Genomic DNA, 11,544 nt, shown 5'->3' with positions numbered 1-11,544 from the left:
CAAGTTGCTGTTCAGTTACAGTGAAAAACTGAAATGACAAAGCCAACTACATATATATTTCTTTCAATTTAAACATATGGGAAGGGAGCAGGTCTTGTCAACACAAACTGTCCTGCAAGGCTGCAGCTTGGCACCAGCTCCAGCTGTGCACAACAGGCATTTCCCCTCAAGCCGACAGCACTATGCACAAGACACTGAAGAGGATCAGCATCTTTCCTGATCTACTCCTTAAAGAGCACTTAATGCGGCGAGAGCTTTGTCAAGGAAATACAGTATGATCCTAAAGTCACACTGTGAGATTAAAACAGTTTTTTTAAAAAAAGCAGTAGGCATTTTATTCAGAGTTAAAGATAAATTACTATCCCTCAGTTTTGCTAGCAAAAAGGAACGAAGGTAAGTAGACAGACCAATCAACCAAAGCCCTGTGAAGTTGTATCATCTCTCTCTCAGGGCTTATATGCTCACAAAAGTTATACCACTTTAACTATATCAGGATAGTTAAAGCAATTCAACTCCCCACCCCCCACCATGGATGCAGTTATATTGGCAAAATGGTGCTTTATACTGGTAGAGCTATTCCCATGTAGGGGAGGGAATAAGTTATACCATTGTAAGGCATCTTTATATTGGTATAACTATTAGTTGCTAGGAGGGTGGGTTCTCTCTACTATTCTCCTTCCTGGAAAGATTCAAGTCTGGCTTTAATTAATAGTATTTTTTTTTAATTACAGTCCTTTTCAGAATTAAATACATTTTAAAAAACACAAAACAGCTACACTCGTTTTGAATCATCCTATCCAGGTTTTGAAGCCACATTCGATCAGATTCTTCTAACTAGTGAGAGCATTTCCTACTGTTTACCATGCAAAAGGTAAGAAACCTGAAGCATTCAGGGCATGACCATGCTTCCAGACTGTCCCCATGTGCAGAGATGTTCAGACCAACATTTAGCTTCATGCCCCATCTTTAAGCTTTTTTGGACTGCTGTAAGATCTGGACTGATTGCCCCAGCAGCACTTTATTAACCTATTGACACAACATCTATATTAGTAATGATATTAGAAAAGAAACTACAGTAGAGTTGGAAGAAATTCAGACCCAATTTAAGATTTCTGTATTATATTTGATGAAATTATTGCCAGTGATGGCTATTCTGTACTGCAACTGGTAACCAAATGAAGTCTGGGTAATGTTTGGGAGGTAATTCTAAGAGGATAGAGAGAAGCAACTGTCCAGATATAAAATACTTCATTTTCTATAAATATTTTCTACTCCAAAAGTAAGAGTAGTTTGTGGAAGCAGTGGACTAGTCCCAAGAACCAGCCTTTGTGGGTCTTCAAAGATTAGAAGAAGAATGGTCTTGTGATTTAGACTCAGCAAATCTAGAATCAATTCCTACATCAGCAATAGAGTTCCTGACCTTGGACAGGTCACTTCAATTCTCTACCTCACTTTCCTAGGTGTAAAATGAAGATAATACAGCTGACTTTCTCTCCGCCTCTGTCTTGTCTATTTTAGACTGTAATCCTTTCCCACCAGGGGCTGTCTCTTCCTATGGCTGTTTAGTGCCTAGCTCAGTGATACTGTATTAATAATAATGTGATGCCCCTAGCCACAGGGCCTCCCCCTCACCCTGTTTGATGTTTGGTCAGTCAGTCAGATCAGGAAAATTTAGAAGGAAGAGAGCAACTATAGTAAGCTTCCACTTATGTATTTTTGTGATTAAAGTGACTGTCGCCAGCCATGCTTATTAGAAATAAAGACAAACCCTGCTCTTAGAGGTATGTACTGCATATTAGCAGAGAACTTGTTTAATAATTATTAATTTAAAGTGCAACCTACTGAAACATTGATTTGTCAGGCCTAAATTCTTGGCACATGAAAGTTATTCTTTAAACAGATTTCGGTTACTCAAAAGTTTGCTAATGTACATACATGAGGGAATCAAATAGATTGTACCATGCAAGTCCCAGGAACATTAAGATGTAATAAGTACTTTTTTCCTTGGAAGGAAGAGGAAGGTGTTCAGAAATTAAAAGGGCACTGAAGTTTATAAGAACAAGCTTATAATGATAGCTTACAATTTACAAAGTTAGTAAGTTTTTACAGTAAAAGATAATAAGCATAACAGTGTAGAAGTCTGTAGGTTGGTTCAGATATTTGGTTCACTAAAAAATTCTATAGCTTACTACAATGTTCAAGAGCCCTAAATTTTGTTCAAGTAGCAGTAATGATAAAATAGCATAAGCAATTCTGCATTCAAGTTGACTGATATTTGTTGGAGTTTTGTGTTTTTTTGTGGTCTAGGCAGCTCAGTAAGTTTGACTTGATGTACTGTGGTTGGCCAATATTTATTGGCCAGACAAGCAGACCCAGTTTGCAGATATCATGGGTGAAATTCTGGCTGCACTGAAGTCAATGGCAAAACTCCCATTGACCTAAATGAAGCCAGAATTTTCCCCACACTCTTTAGTTGTTTTTTTTAAAGCTAACACACCACAACACCCTCCCCTCAAACACACATGAAAACTGAAAGTTAGTTATTTGAAATTGTAGGCCCTTAACTGCCCTTTTAGATGCTAATTAAATATACTGGGATCCATTTCTGCTATATTTGTTTCTAGCTACCCAAGCCAGTGTTGTATTACCACACTATGGTGATATGGAGGTTTATTGTCATTAAACACACAACCTGAATTAAGCCCTGCTTTCCTCCCTCCCATGCCTTTACATTTTAATAAAGCAGCACGGAGTAGCAGTGCTGCACAAGCACCATGACCCTAGACCAGAACACTTGTCTTCACTACTGCTGCCACAGGTAGTGGGGTAGGTCATTTTGATTAGCAGTTTGGTAATGGTAGTTAAGGTGACTAAGAAGAAAGTCATTATTTAGAATGGGACTACTTTGCTCTAGATAGCTTTTTATTTAAAAGAAGGGAAAAAAATTCTCCTAGTCACCACTACAGAGCAGTAAGGATTTTAGCACTGAAGACTCAGAGTGTGGTGCAGGAATTGGGGTGAATGCCCCCAAGAGCAAAGAGAGGTAGTGGTGAGAAATTAGCACAAACAGACATCAGCTCTCTAACTTTGAGGACTGCTCTACATCTAAAACTTGGGTCAAACTAGCTACATCATCAGGGTTCTGAAAAATGTCATACCCTGCACAACAGTTATGTTAATCTAATCTTTACTGGAGATACAGGCTTGTCTTCACTCCAGGTGTAAATTGACCTAACTTATCCTACTCCAGCTACGTGAAGGATACTTACCCTGATGTCTTCAACTGCACTGCATCAACGAGAGACTCTCTCCAGTCAACTTCCCTTACTCTTCTCAGAGAGCTGGAGTACCGGGATCGACCAGAGAGCTCTTTGATATTGATTTAGCAAGTCTTCACTAGAGTGCAAAATCGATCCCTGCTTCACTAGACCCGCAAAATTGATCCCTGCTTCACTAGACCCGCAAAATCGATCTCCCCATAGTGAAGACCAGCCCACAGCTAAGTCGATGGAAGAATTATTCCATTGACCTAACTACAGCGAGTCTCAAGTGGTGGTAGCAAGTGTCTACAATATAGCAAAGTAGCTGTGGCACTGCCACTATATAGTGTAGTGTAGGGTTTGCCAGAGGTGTACACATTCAGCAATTTTATAAAGTGGCTCTTAAAGAATTAAATAATCACCATCAAATGTATGCTAAAGTTAGCTAACTTGGGTAAAATCCTACTGCAGACAAGGCAGCTTGTAATTTCATGCAACTTGGCATGTCAAATTAAAGACTGTGGGGCACCAGGGAGTTAATGTGACCTACTACCTAGTATGAAGGCTACATACTGCCTTTTCTGCACTAGGATTTTACCTCAATTAGCTAACTCAGAACTACAAAAAAAGTGTGTTCTGAAGTCATGTGGCTGTGATGTCATAAGGTGGGGGAATTACATATGGCTGGCTGATCCGAGCCTATGACACTTTTTGGATCATGAGTTGCGTTTTCTATTAAACAATCTCTAGAAGTTTTTTTTGGTGCCAGCAATTAGAATTGTTATATAGAAGTATAATTTATAACAGTCTTCCCAAGTTCACTTCATTGTAAAGCTTGGAATCTAAGGATGAGGAATATATCATGTACATTGGGTAGGAATTTACTATATTCCACTTCAGATTCAATAAAGTGAATCCACTTGCACAGTTTAAGTGGTTGTCCTACCTTTCATAGTTGCAGCTAAAACTGAAATATTACGTCTTTTGTACATTAGTCTTCCCACTAAACTATTTCTTTAGTATTATCTTACAATGTTTGAGTGCAAGCTTTTTAAAAAAACCTCACTCCATTTCTGGGAAAGTCTTATAAAATTAAATAGAGATGAAATCAGTAGAGTTATATAGCAGTTATTCTAAAAATCCCTACATAAAATTGAGAGAACGATACACCTTTGCTATACATTTTAAAAATCAAAACATCCTGTAGATCCCTACAGCGGAAATCTCCCTTGAGTTCTATGGGACTGTTAAAAGAGCTGATAAAAAACCAAACAGTACTATTACAATTCTACAGGACTTTTCCCATGGGAAAAAAAAGTCTGAAGATAAATTAAAAATAAAATCTTGATTACAAGCACAAAGACAAAACAGAAGTTTTCTATTCTGCTTTCATACTATAACATGGAATGTAAACAGTGTAAAAAGCCAGATATGTCCTGTTGGCTGCAGTTTAGAACTCATGGAAAGTATTCGGAGAATCTCCTCTTCATATTTGTCTTCATCTGAAAGGAAGAATGAAACAAGAAGCTCTTTCAATGGTGGTCTTCTGGTTTTATTAAAAAAACTTGAGTCCTTAGAATGCATTTCTACTGGGCAGTCAGTAGCACAGGGTATTTAAAGACGGTGTGAATAGCTGCTAATACTGAACATTCACAAGATAAAAGAGTCTGAGCTTTTACAGTCCTCACTATCATTCAGTCTGTAAACTCTAAATAGCTGGCAGAAGTCAAATTCTTTAACTGTAGGTCATCCAATTTACTAGCTTTGGCAACACAGAAATTTTGGATAAGAAGCCAACTCCTGTTTTATTGCAAGTCACATAATATTTGGTGTTTTTCTTAAGGCCCTAGCTGCTGGAATCAAACAATTGCATGAGAATCTCAGCTTTCATTAAACAGAAAATAAAAGTAAGCTTCTAACACCCTCAGTTACGGGGGGGAGGGGAGGGAGGGGTTGAGAATCTTAAAACATTGAGTGTATGCTCTAAAGGCACAGAAACTAGAAGTTTCTGCTTAAAGAAAAAAATCTCAGGATATTTTGTGACCTGACTCATGGTTTTTGAAAGCCTGGAATTGGCACTAGTGCAGACTATTGAAATTACAGTGATGGCGATAGTGCCTCTTTTGAGAATAGTTACTAAACAGATTCATCTTCCAAGACTTAAGACATTAAGTTTCTTGTTTCTAATGTTTGCATTAAGCTTGTTTGCAACCTACAGCTTTAGATCCTGTTTATGTTAAGGAGGAGGATGGAAGATTATGCATCTGCTACCTCATTCTCTTAAGCAAATTTACTTACCACAACCATCTTGAAACATTTGTGGGATACAATGCAAAGTCCCATAAACACATTTGCATAGGGAACAATCTTTCTGTAGCCAGTTTCCATGGAGAACAGCACCACAGTCTCTGTTAAGAAGAACAGATTTCAGATTTTAAAGATGATCCCATTGGAACAAAATACACCACTTTCATCCGTTCCTTTACCTTTTCCGTTCATCAAAGTCACAGTATCGCCCAGTGAAATATTTTGGACATGCACAAAAACTGCCTAGGATACAGGTTCCTCCATTTTTGCAGCAGTGTCTATTTAACTTCTTGCCTGGGGTTTTGAAAAAAAAAATGATTAAACTTATTTGCATGCCTATCAGCATTTGACAGCTATAAATGGGGATCCCTTTCACCTGCACTGAAATACATGTAACTAGACAGACAGTGAGAAATAGATATTTAGTAAAGAATTAGAAAACGTGTCCTTTCAACAAGAAGTTACTTGAGTTTTGGACACCTATACCTTAGTACCAATACAGACTAAGAACCAACACAGCCCTTCACTAGTCCCATGATTTTCTCATGTTATTGTCTACCACACACTGAAGTCAAGGGGTGTGTGGGGGGGAACCTAGGTCCACAAAGTTGTTTTTAGTAAAATAATCCCAATCCACTGTGATCAGGAAAACTTTACTATCATGTGACTAGTATAATTTGGCAATGATATGGGGAGGGCCTTTGAGTATCTTTTCAGTTAAAGCTACAGCTAAAGGAAGAAGTGTCAAGAGATTTATTAAACAAGAAATTAGTGCCTTGTAGAAATTGTAAAGACTACTATGCAAAAAGCTATATTGGACTCATTTGTTTGTTTTTTCACCATCAAGAACAATTCTATGGCCTAATGCAGAGTAAAATATTTTCAAGATGCAGCAAATAAATTTAATTTCCAACCCGACGTCCATTATTTAAAACATATTTGATTTTACTTAAACCAATAGAGGATGCATTCATAGCAATCTCAATAGTTGGGGGTCTGGAACAAAAGATTTAAAAAAAGCCTCAATTAGCCCTGGGTAAATACTGTCAAGTGTTTACTCATTGGAATTGCCTTGGCCAGTGATCATGCCTTAGTTCACTGGCAGGAAGGTTTGCAGAAACATTGGAGTTTACTTGGCTATTGGAGAATAATCAAAGAAAGTTCATCTTCCATAAGCATTCACATCAGAAATGTGACTTTAAAGAATAGAATCACAGGGAATAGAAACATATAGAGTGACTTAGGTGGCCCATGCCCAGATATGGGCTACAGAACAAGATTTATTTGTTTAATGTCTTTAATAAGTACTTGAGTGCACATAGACAGTTAGCAAAACAGAGCAGAGGTAATTTTCAAGTTAGTTATTCATTATGAATTATTCCCCTAGCACTCTTCTCACTATTAATATGGTAGAAAGACTGGTGCTGGTACAGTTTTCCTAATTATACATAAATGCATTAACTTACTGTCTGTAAGGCCAATAAAAGGTACATGAGATTGCAGCTCTGAAAAGCCATTTGTTTCATTAATGGTCTTCAGGGAAAAGTCAAAATATCTCAGAGGTGGCTGTGTTCCAAGAACAGCCAGATTTGTCCTGTGCTTTGGGTTCCTTTCTTCATGCTCTTAATTTGAATATAGAGAAATACATTTATATAGTATAAGAATCAAAGGTAATATTTTAAAGACCCCCTTTGCCATTCAACCAATAAGAAAAATCCTCTTACCAGTTCTCAATTCCAGCTTAACAGTGTCAGAGAACAGAGCCAAAATGAAAACCCATCTAAAACAGATAGAGAAGTCAACTTAGTTGCAAAGAAGAAACAAAATTACAGTTTGACAGAAGGGGGAGGAAGGGAAAAAAACCCCATAATGCAGGTAAATATTCAGTTATTAAAATTTCAGCTCTCATCTTAAGTAATTACTGCCAAGTGGAAAAAAAAAAGAAAACCTTTTTCTTTAAGATAACAAAAAGTCAGTCAAAAAGTTGACTGTTGCAAAGGTGATGTTCTCAATGTTTCTAACCTAGTTGAGACCCTCTTCCTCATTATCCTTCTGTCTCAGGAGACAAATGCTGTAAAAATAACTTCAGTATTCCACCAATGTAACAGGCACCTTCATTTACTGGCTAGGACCATCATCCACAGAGAAACCTGGAAGCAACTTTCTTTGTTTTGCCTGGTAGAAACAAGCACGGAACTGTTAGTGTTACTTTAGCTTTTCCTTGTAACAGGTCAATCAATAAACAATTGAAAGTTAATTATCACCTGTCTACCCTCCTCCACACACTGATATCTCCACTAGAACTCATTTAAAGGGACAACAGAACTGAGCTTGCTGCCACCAATGAATACTCCCCCAATTCTCCAATCTCCACTTCAGTGAAGTTACTTGTTATTTACACTTGTGTAAGCAGAGGTGGGCCCAATATCTTTTAGAAGGGCCAGCAGACAGACCCCTCAGGTGAGTGGATATGACTTGTCTACTATTGTATGCAGCGTTGTTGTAGCTGTGGTGGGCCCAGGATATTAGAGAGACAAGATGGGTGAGGTAATATCTTTTATTGGACTGACTTCTGTTGCTGAGACAAGCTATTGAACTTACATACAGCTCTTCTTCAGGTCACAGAGCTCTGTGTAAGCTCAAAAGCATGTTTCGCTCACCAACAGAAATAGGTCCAATACAATATATTATCTCACCCAACTAGTCTCACCTGCTGTTAAGTTACACACTCACTGTACACTGGTAAATGACTACACAGGGGCAAGGCTGTGGAGAATCAGGGCTGGAAGTCTTGCTTTCACTAGGGACATTTTTGCAAAGTTTCATACTGTTACTAACGATGGTCCAGCTCCACCAGTATTAGCAATGGTGGGAGTGCTTGTGTTGATGGAGCATAGCTAGTGCTAGTATTTTAAGTATTGTCATCTAACCCTGTTTGGAACAAATCTAATGGAATGTTTGCAAAATTTCCCCAGTGTAGTGTGGTCTTTGAAAAAAAAAATCAAGCAACTCTTTTCTTATGTGAAAAATTTTGTGAGCATTATGTAAAATAACTTGCAAGCTAACTTTTGAAAATGTAGCCCTGCATATTTAGATATACATTGTTGTTTACTAAAATTTAGCTTTAGGCATTAACTTGTGTCCTGGAATGTCTCTTTGTTCCCCTGTTTTGATATGAAACAAAAAGAAATATACAGAGTACAAACCTTGTTTCTTCTAGAACATAGTAGAGGAAACATTTTCAAGTTGTAGGGTGCTGTGTAGCACTTCTTTGCATAGGCATCTTCCCCCCCCTTCTTCTTTTAGTTTCTTGGTGTTAAATTGAACTGGCAGCATTACAGGCCATTTTAAATCAATGCTCTCAGAACTGCAAGAACTGTGAAGCTGCCAATGAAGAGTCAATGAGGAGACAGTGATAGTAGTTATCAGCTCCTCCACATAAATATCCTGAGCATTAGAGCTGGGTGAACCTTCCAAGTTTGATTAAAAAGGGATTAATGATTTTTTTGTATGAGAACAAATTTGTGTGGATTTGTAAACCATAAAGTTTGAAGAGGTTTGTATTTAAATGAACCCAGTTTTCCAATGGGCAAATATTATTGCAAACCTTTAGGCAAGGCCTGGGTTTGACAAATTCATACAGTTTTGCATGGGTTTGCTCCATTTAATTAGTTTGCAAGAACTAGAAGGGGCTTTAGACCCAAAATCTGATCTAAGGGAAAGGAGATGTATTATTTGTGCAGTGCTGAAAGCATGGTAGGGGCTTTACATGCAGTTCTGACGAGAAGGGGGTTGATTCTCATTTCATTGATGTTAGCGTGATGGAGTGTCTACTGAGATGAGAACGAGGCCCCTTGGGTTGGATCCTTGGTTGGTGTAAATTGGTGTGGTTCCATTGACTTCAATGGCACTATTCTGATTTACACCAGTTGAGAATCTGATTCATAGTCTTTAATTATATATTCATAAAATAAACCAAGTCTTCAGATGGTGTAACTTGGCACTATTCTGCTGAGGTCAATGGACCGATACAAGTTTACACTAGATGAGGCTCTAACCCAATATTTTTTCTGTAGGATCCCTGCCTCATCCAGTGTGCAGGTTAGACAGAGTGCAGTGAATGAGTCAGGGACATGGGAACTTCACAGAGATTCTGCAAATCTCTATCTTATTTTGGCCAGATTCTTTTTGCAATTGCCAGGGTATAAATGCAGAGACCTCAGAAACATCTGAATTCCTAGGAAGTGGAAAGGCCTAACTGGTGGAAACTTAAGATGGGAGTGAAAAAATCTTGAAGCAAGAAGTAATTTGCATAGACACATAGGGATGTGTGGAGGAAAACAGGTACAAATTAAATAGCACAGGAAGTCCTAGAAGTGAGGAAAGCAGTGCCAAAAAAAGTAAGAAAGGAGCATTGGTGGTAGACTCCTCAAGTTAAATAATCTATTGAGAAGAACAAGGTAACTTTTAATAAGTGGCAGGCCAGTGGCTTGAGCATTGATAAAATGGTGAATATGGAGTCAAAAAATGAGGCCAGAAGAAGAGTTGTGACAGCTAAAAATGTTGTTGTGACAAGCTATATAACTGACTAGAAGAACATGAGGGAGAGAAGACTATCTACAAACTAGTTAAGGAAACAGAGAAGACAATGGATGTGAATGAGTTTGCTCATATTAGAAATAATCATGGTATACTGCAAATGAATGGTCAATCAATCACTAAAATCTGGAGTAATTATTTTGAAAGAGTGATGGATGAAGTGAACCCCAAGGAGGAACTAAGGGCTAGTCTACACTAGAATCGCTACAGCAGGCAGCTGTAGCAGTGTGGCTGCACTGCTATAGCGCTGTTAGTGCAGATGTTCTATGCTGACGGGAGAGAGCTCCCCCATCAACAATTATTCCACCTCCCCGAGCAGCGGCAGCTATGTCGGCAGAAGAGCTTCTCACACTGACCTAAGAGCTGGTGAGGACAGCGCTTGTCTCAGCAGAATTTAAATTGCTCGGGGGGAGGCATGATTTTTAATAAGCGCTAACATGTACAAGCCCTAAAACCATGTAAACTGAACTGAGGAGAGATAGATTGAATACAGGAGGAAGAGAATTCTAGAATAGATGCACTTAAGAAAATGAAAAAGGAGACAGCACCTGGGCCAGATAAAGTACTAGTGGATGCACTGAGGTCATTGGAAAGGGAAGTCTGGGAGCTTAAATTAACAACTCTGCTAGATGCTAAAAAACATGGACTGAACAGAAACACTGGATTTATGGCTTATTACAACAATCTGTAACCTACTAACCCCCCTTTTTGTCCTATGACTGCAGAGGTGTTAATGGGCCACTTCACCTTGAATAATCCTGTAGAATATGTGCTAACTACTTATGCTAAACAATCTGTTCTGTCTTGCTTTTAGTTGTGATGCTCCAGATCTGAAGAAGAGCTCTGGGTAGCTCAAAAGCTTGTCTCTCTCACCAACAGAAGTTGGTCTAGTAAAAGATATTACCTCACCCAGTTTGTCTCTCTTGTATTTTACAAGTCTGTTCAATGATATTCTTAAGAAAGAGAAAATGCCAGATGAATGGCATAAAAGCTTTGAAAAAACAACGAGGAATCTGGTGGCACCATAAAGACTAACAAATTTATTTGGGTATAAGCTTTTGTGCTTACCTACTTCTTACTCCTCATTGTTTTTGTGGATACAGACTCACTCGGCTACCCCTCTGATACATAAAAGCGTTGTAGTGCCAATTTTTAAACATAAAGGAGATTAGGGTTACCATATTTTGTGCCTCCAAATGGAGGACACTCCCAGGGGCCCCGCCCCCGCCCCAACTCCGCCCCCTCCCAAAGTCTCCGCCCCCTCCCCTGCTTCCCGCGAACATTTGAGTCGCGGGAAGCCTGTAGCAGGTAAGGGGGAGGGAGGAGGCGCGGTCCAGGCTGGCCCCCCGGCGGCTCCAGCCTGGGTTGGCTCGGGCCC

The 11,544-nt window shown here is 38.9% G+C and overlaps 1 long non-coding RNA gene across 1 annotated transcript; it reads right to left on the bottom strand.

The window, feature by feature from the left end:
- Positions 1-7,100: 7,100 nt before the first annotated feature.
- On the bottom strand, positions 7,101-7,734 carry LOC117878959. Its single transcript, XR_004646151.1, has 3 exons — positions 7,590-7,734; positions 7,292-7,347; positions 7,101-7,189 (listed from the first exon to the last, which is right to left on the bottom strand). It is a non-coding gene; the product is annotated as an uncharacterized LOC117878959 (long non-coding RNA).
- Between the last annotated feature and the right edge of the window lie 3,810 nt (positions 7,735-11,544).

This window comes from Trachemys scripta, chromosome 6 (assembly GCF_013100865.1).
Source record: "Trachemys scripta elegans isolate TJP31775 chromosome 6, CAS_Tse_1.0, whole genome shotgun sequence".
In the NCBI taxonomy this organism is placed as follows: Eukaryota; Metazoa; Chordata; order Testudines; family Emydidae; genus Trachemys; species Trachemys scripta.
This window is presented reverse-complemented; position numbering and strand designations above follow the sequence as displayed.